Raw genomic sequence first — 7500 nt, 5'->3', positions numbered from 1 at the left:
AAGCTGCTCCTCATCCTTCAATCCTATACATATTTATTTCTAACTTTACCATATATGACTAAAGCATTAACTACTTAAATCAAGTACACTTTTTATTAAGCTCTGAGACCATTAATTTTGTAATAATGGGTATAGAAATCTTCATTAGCCACTCCATAACCTGGCTTCTTTACTGTATGCTGAATAAAAGTGCCTGATGGTAGCAAGAGTAAATTATATATGTCCATGGGTTGAGAGGATTAATTAACCACTGATATAACTTAAAAAATAAAAATAAAAAATAACAAAGAAGAAATGGGACAACAATGGGTATAAGAATGTCCAGTGCATGGCTGCGTAACTTAAGGTATAAAACTACATAAACTAAATCTATCTATCTATCTATTGCCAGACGCCTCAATCCCGTTTGGGATGGCCACAAACAAATCGCCTCCACGTCGCCCTGTCCCCCGCCATTTCACTGCCCTGCTCCCAACACACACACACACCCTCTCTCATATACCTCTCCACTTTATGGCATACAATATGGGCTTTTGTTACCCTCAACTGACGACGTTAAGTATTTTATTCCCGCTCACTGCCAAACTGGTCAACTTGTGCCTTGTTCCAGCTAACACCAAACAGTTAGGTTGATTATAATGAATGTAATGTAAAGCCTGTAAGGGAGAACCACATAATCTCGTTACTACCATACACTGCATATAGGACCATCTGACACCATGACGGTAAAATAACATGAAAAAAATGAAAATAGCATATGAAACTAAAGGTCTGTGCTAAAAATCTGAAAAAAATTAATACTGCCGAGAGAGAGAGAGAGAGAGAGAGAGAGAGAGAGAGAGAGCCATGTGGTATTACAATGACAAGAACCAGTGTTTACATGGAAGGTCACGTGGGGTGGTGAACACAGCGAGACTTGTAGACAAAATAGAACCAGATTACACTGTCGCAACCCCTCCAAGTCTGCCTGTCCCCCGCCTCTCACGTAACCCCAAACCTTCACATACACGCCGCTGCCTTGCCCTCCCATCCAGTCCTCAATCTACCTGTCATCCACTCCTTAATCTACCTGTCATCCAGTCCTCAACTTACCTGTGCCATCCAGTCCTCAATCTACCTGTGCCATCCAGTCCTCAATCTACCTGTGCCATCCAGTCCTCAATCTACCTGTGCCATCCAGTCCTCAATCTACCTGTGCCATCCAGTCCTCAATCTACCTGTGCCATCCAGTCCTCAATCTACCTGTGCCATCCAGTCCTCAATCTACCTGTGCCATCCAGTCCTCAATCTACTTGTCCTTATATTAATTCCACTACAGTCGGGTTGCTTTCACCTGACGGGACTAGGTAGGCTAAGAACCCTAACACCCCTTCATAAGCGATTTATTTTGCCTATTGCTCCTCACTATCCTCTTCTGTCATTTACACCACTCTCGGGATAAATAATACACAAATTTATATTAACCAGTCATAGCCAAAAATGAATAGCTTTGGAAGAGGTGCTAGGGAGCTTTCTTAACCGATGAGAATACGGTGCGTGGTACATGAAACTGAATGAACCTTAGTTACTTGGTAGGAATGAGTCTCCTTGGTTACTAGTCAACACCGCAATCAAACAACACCTGGCCATGAAGTGAAATGACAGGGGATTGGGCTCTTGAACTAGTTAGAGTCCCGTAGTAATTTTTGGCATCTGTTTCTCAGTAACCTTGCAATTCCACTATGTTCTCGGTCTACCACCACACACACACACAGTTCCACACCTTTCCCTTTTCACTGCCCTGATTACCTCCATCATTCAAGTTACTAGACAATTTTTCTTCATCCCTTACTAGGCAATTTTCTTTCTTCCCACTTGTTGCCTCCTAGAAATCTAAATTTTCTGTTTTGCATTCCAACAGCAACCACTTTTCTTCAAACCAATAACCTCTGACTACATGCACTCGTTCTTGATCACCGAATTATCTCGTTCCCGTCAAAATCTTCTCCTTGAGCCAGTTTCCATAATCTTCCATCACTCGTCCTAACTATACCCTCTAGCCTTAACAACAAGAACTACTACTACTACTACTACTACCACTACTACTACTTTTACTATTACCATCACTACGACGATTTTTTTTTTTTCGCTTTCTTCTCGGCATAATCTTCTCATCTAAAAAGGTCCTCTTCCTTTTACAATTCACCAATCATCATTATTCTTTCACTCTCGTGTTCCCCATAATAAAAACACGACGTTCAAGCCACACACAATCTACAGGGGTCCACCACTTCTCTACCAATACTTCCGTTTTCTCTCAGCCTTACCTGGACGCCACAGAGAACGGAACTCATGGTATCTATGGGCCGGGTCCTTGTGGTCCTAGCGGACTCCCTTTGCAACGTATTAGCAACCTCCCTTAGCAACGTAGCATCCTGGGAGCCTCCCCTGGCAATTCTTACATACGATCGCCTCCTTTAGAAACACAGTATCTCAGAAGCCTTCCTTAGCTATTCTTACATAGCAGCTTTGCAGCCTCCCTTTGCAACATAGCATCTTCGGAGCCTCCCTTTGCAACATAGCATCTTCGGAGCCTCCCTTTGCAATTCTTACAATCATAGAAGCCTCCCTTGGCAACTCTTACATAAAACCTTAAGGAGACTCCCTTAGCAACTCTTACATAACATCTAAAGAAGCCTCCCTTAGCAACTCTTACATAAAATCTTTAGAGCCTCCCTTAGCAACTCTTACATAAAATCTTAAGGAGACTCTCTTAGCAACTCTTACATAAAATCTTTAGGATCCTCCCTTAGCAAATCTTATAAAACATCTTAGAAGCCTCCCTCAGAAACTTACAAAACATCTTAGGGGCCTCCCTCAACAACCCTTACAAAACAACCCAGGAGCCTCCCTTAGCAACTCTTACATAGAACTTCAACAGTGATAATCTTTTTACAAGCAGTGTGTGTGTGTGTGTGTGTGTGTGTGTGTGTGTGTGTGTGTGTGTGTGTGTGTGTGTGTGTGTGTGATCAGTAAGTATTAGGTATGTGTGATGAGGCAGTGTGAGTTATGTGGGGTATGGCAGTGTGATATGATGGTGTAAGGTGGCAGTGTTAAGTGCTATGAGCTGTAGTAATACGTAGCAAATTGATGTGTTTCTCTTCTAACGGTGGACATTGTGTGTGTGTGTGTGTGTGTGTGTGTGTGTGTGTGTGTGTGTGTGTGTGTGTGTGTGTGTGTGTGTGTGTGTGTGTGTGTGTGTGTGTGTGTGTGTGGGGTTGTAGTAGCTATGATTTATGGTTGTTGTCATGTATTGCAGTGACAGCAGTTGCAGTAGTAGTGGGGGCGGTGAAGTCTAAGCAGTGGTGGTAGTGGTAGTCGTAACAATCATGGTATTTGCAGTAATGGTGGTGTATGGCTGCAATGAATGGTATGCCTGTGGTGGTGGTGGTGGTGGTGGTGGTGGTGGTGTAGGGTTAAGAGGTGAGGTTGTGTAGCAGCGTGGGTAGTGACGGTGATGTGTGGTTGTAGTGAGTGGTAAGCCTGAGTGGAAGTGGTAGTGGTGGTAGGCCTGGCAGGGTTGAGTACATAAGTAGCAGCAGAGGTGGTGATAAAGATGGTCATGTAGTAGTAGTGGATGCAGTAGTATGGTTTGTGGTAGTAGTGTGTGGTAAGCCTGGATGGTAGTGGTGGTGTGGGGTTGTAGCGTATGGTGGGTGGTGGTGTGTAATAGCAGTGGTAGTGGTGTGGTAGTAGTGGTAGTGGCGTGTGGTAGTAGTGGTGGTGGTGTGCGGTAGCAGCAGTGGTGGAATGTCGTAGTGTTGGTTGAGTGGGGTAGTAGTGGTGATGGTGGAGTGTGGTTGTAGTGAGTGGTAAGCCTGGGTGGTAGTGGTGGTAGGCCTGGCGCGGTTGGGAACATAAGCCTACCACGAGCGTAGTCAAGGCCACTAGAGAAGCGTCCTCCCTCCCTTCCCTTCCCCCTCTTCCTTCTTCCTCCTCCTCCTCCTTTCTTCTTGTCCTCCTCTCTTCCTTTCTTCCTCTTCCTCCTTCTTTTTCGAGTTGTTCTTGTCCTCCCTTCCCCCTTCCCCTCTACCCCCTTCCTCTTTTTAATCCTCCATCCTTCCCTTCCTTCTTTTTCTCGTCTCCCCTGTCAGCCCATTTCTTCCTTTCCTTCTACCTCCTCTACCATCATCATCATCATCATCATCATCTCTCTCTCTCTCTCTCTCTCTTTCTTGACCTTGTGATCCTACATTGTTTCATCATCCACTATATGAATGATATTTTAAACAAAAAAAAATATTATGAGGCACCCTTCTCAGTGATGATGATGATGATGATGATGATGATAATAATAATAATAATAATAATAATAATAATAACAATAATAATAATAAAAATAATAATATACACCTCTACAGCTATTTTTACATTCTCTTTCTCCAATTCTAATGTTCCCTTACTCTTTTACTACACTACTACTACTACGCAGGGTTTTAGTGCTATTCCAACTACCATTACTATCTCTACTTCTCCCATCTACCATACACCTCACCCATTACCCCTTATCCCTGGGTCGTTCGCTCAGTTCTTTCCTCCCCTTCATCTCTACCTTCTATTCCCCCTTCACTCCTCTAAGGCTGAATTCCATCTGCTTACCGCAACTCCTCCCTTTCCCCCTCCCCACCTTAATGCTACTTTATTCGAAGTTACGGTACTCCTTTCCTCTACTTCCATCACAATTCAAACTTAAATTCTCCTTACATTATCACTGGTTATCACCATCATCATCATTATTATTATTATTATTATTATTATTATTATTCTCCTTACTGTACAGTGTATTATTACTGTCTCTTCCTCCTGTTTACCCCCTCTCCACACCACTACTACTCGTCACTTGTGCCTATAGTAGCTACCGGGTCGCTGACCTCTCTCTCTCTCTCTCTCTCTCTCTCTCTCTCTCTCTCTCTCTTTAAAAATCTGTTCTTTCGTTTGACTACATTTCCTTTTCGTAGCTAGAACATTCTCTCTCTCTCTCTCTTTAAAAATCAGTTCTTTCGTTTGACTACATTTCTTTTCCTTTTCGTAGCTAGAACATTCTCTCTCTCTCTCTCTCTATCATCCAACAGTCTATTTTCTTCTCCCCCTGTGGCCAAAGCATGTATTACAGTCAAGGAACACACACCGTCAACCCTACACAAAAACTCGTCTATTTAAAGCCACACTCACAGACGCGACGCTAATACAAAGCTAAACTCTCTCTCTCTCTCTCTCTCTCCGATTTCTTTTCCCACTATATAAAAAAAAAAATAAGTCAAAGAACATACATTTACACAACACAAAACTTAAAGATCTCCACACACACACACACACACACACACACACACACACACACACACACACACACACACACACACACGAGACGCTCAGACATTACGCAAACACGCAACTCAAAGCGTACCGGCAGGGACCTTGGGCTTCATAATAAGGTACTGTGACGATAAAATGTTCTCTCTCTCTCTCTCTCTGTTACAGAACATTCTAAAACAGCAGGTGTGAGCGTTGGAGGACAAGGAGGATGAGGAAGATGGGAAGAGAGAAAAACAACATGGAAAAGTAAACCTTGATAAGTGCAAAGAGGGGGGGGGGGGATTTAACATATGAACTAGAAAAATACAGAAGAAAAAATAAAAGGTGATTACGATGAGACACGCAAAGATGACACGTGGGATGAAGGAGTAGGAGGTTAAAATAACTTTTAAAAAGAAGCAGGAAGAGAAATGATCAAAATACGATAGGGGACAGAAGGGAAACAGCTAAAAAAAATAAAAAAGGGAGAGAGAGAGACAGAGAGAGAGAGAGACAGAGGGAGAAAGAGAGAAGAGTAAGGATCGCAACCGGTGTGGAGGAATGGAAGTAAAACATGGACATGAAAAATGAGGTAAACGAAAAAAATGGGGTGATTAAAATGCAACTAAATGCCACTAGACAATAAAGAACTGGGGAATTACAGAGAAACGGAGACCGCCACAGAGGAGGAGGAGTGTGACACGGTGGTGATATAAGAACATGAAAAACGAGGAGAGAAAAATATCAAAATAAAAGGTAAGACGGGGAAAAAAGAGGACGAAATATAAAAAAGCAAAGAAGACCACCGGTGCGAGGGAAGAGTGGAAGGTAAAAATAAGATCAAGAAAAGACGTACGAGCAAAAAACATGCGAGAAATTAAAACGGGCGAAGGAAAGAGAGGGGAAAAAGGGAAAAGCAGGAAGTACAGAAAATTAAGCACGACAGGTGAGAAGGAGTGGGAGGAAGTAAATCTGGACCATGAAAAACGAGGTAGGAGGAAACAGAAAGGGAGGATTAAAATGAAAGAGGACAGAAAGATAAAAAAAAAAAGCTGATTAAATGCAGGAAAGTAAGAGACCAAGACATGTGGGATGGTGTGGGAGGATGCAAAAGAACATGAAAAAACGATGAAAGATGATGATACAGAAACGAGGAACAGAAAATGATCAAACATGTGATATTAAATTATGGAAATGCACAAAAGCACACACGAGAGACTTAGCAGTAGGAAGTAAAAATAAGGAGAAAGGGGAACAATAAAATATGGAGAGGTGCAAAAGAAAAAGAACAAGACAGATCAAGAATAATTAAGGAAATATATGCAAGTATAACCATGCCAAGCGGCGAAAAGGTGGGAGGTAAAATAATTATGAAAAAGGGAGACAGGAGAAAACCAGGGAGGGGTGGGAATTAATAAACGACAGAACAGAGAATATAAAGAAACGAGAAAGAACGGGACAGAATGGAAGATAGATGAGTTAAATAATAACCTGATACCACTATAACTCGGACATACGGCAGAAGAGAGATGGGAGGAAATCAGGATGAAGTAAGATAATGAGAGGGGTGAGAAGGATATGGAAACGAAGGGATGTGTAGAACAAGCGGTAACAATACGGGAAAGAAAGGCAACTGGGAAAGAGCAGAGAGGAAAACAAGATAGGCAGAAGAGGAAAGTAGGTTAAATGACAAAAACGAGATGAGCAAGGGAGGAGGAAAATGGGGAGGTGCACAAGGAGAGGAAGATCACCAAGACGCGCTACGAGGCCTTCGCTTATATGAAGGTGATATAAAGAGCATAAAAGAGAATGTAAAGATGTAATTAAACAACTCAATCGCTAAGGAAGATGTGCTATGAAACCAAAAACTATATCAATATTAACCCGACAACTAATACAATAAGGGAGAGTACTATGTAATTTAACAACTAAATCGCTAATGAAGAGGTGCAACAAAGGCTCCCCTGCCACTCGGAATGTGACCCTAAAAAGAATGACTCCCGGATTCTTAAGACTGTGCATGTATCTTGAGCTGAAAAAGAACTTGTGACGTCAAAGGGAGATGTAATGAGGGTATGTAGGTTAAGTGTTTATCTCAACGCAAAACTATACCATGTTTCTCAGTACTTATCTTCTTCAGTCACATCATCATCATTCTCTCTCTCTCTC

The 7500-nt window shown here is 42.3% G+C and overlaps 1 protein-coding gene across 2 annotated transcripts in view; it reads right to left on the bottom strand.

The window, feature by feature from the left end:
• Positions 1-7500, bottom strand: part of Pur-alpha (Purine-rich binding protein-alpha) — a 354281-nt gene that overhangs the window by 326447 nt on the left and 20334 nt on the right. The gene's annotated exons all lie outside the window — the stretch shown is intronic.

Source organism: Coenobita brevimanus, chromosome 87, assembly GCF_032717465.1.
Source record: "Coenobita brevimanus isolate Jiangsu-jjx chromosome 87, ASM3271746v2, whole genome shotgun sequence".
In the NCBI taxonomy this organism is placed as follows: Eukaryota; Metazoa; Arthropoda; class Malacostraca; order Decapoda; family Coenobitidae; genus Coenobita; species Coenobita brevimanus.
Note: the sequence above shows the minus strand (reverse complement) of the source record. Positions and strands in the feature narration are given on the sequence as shown.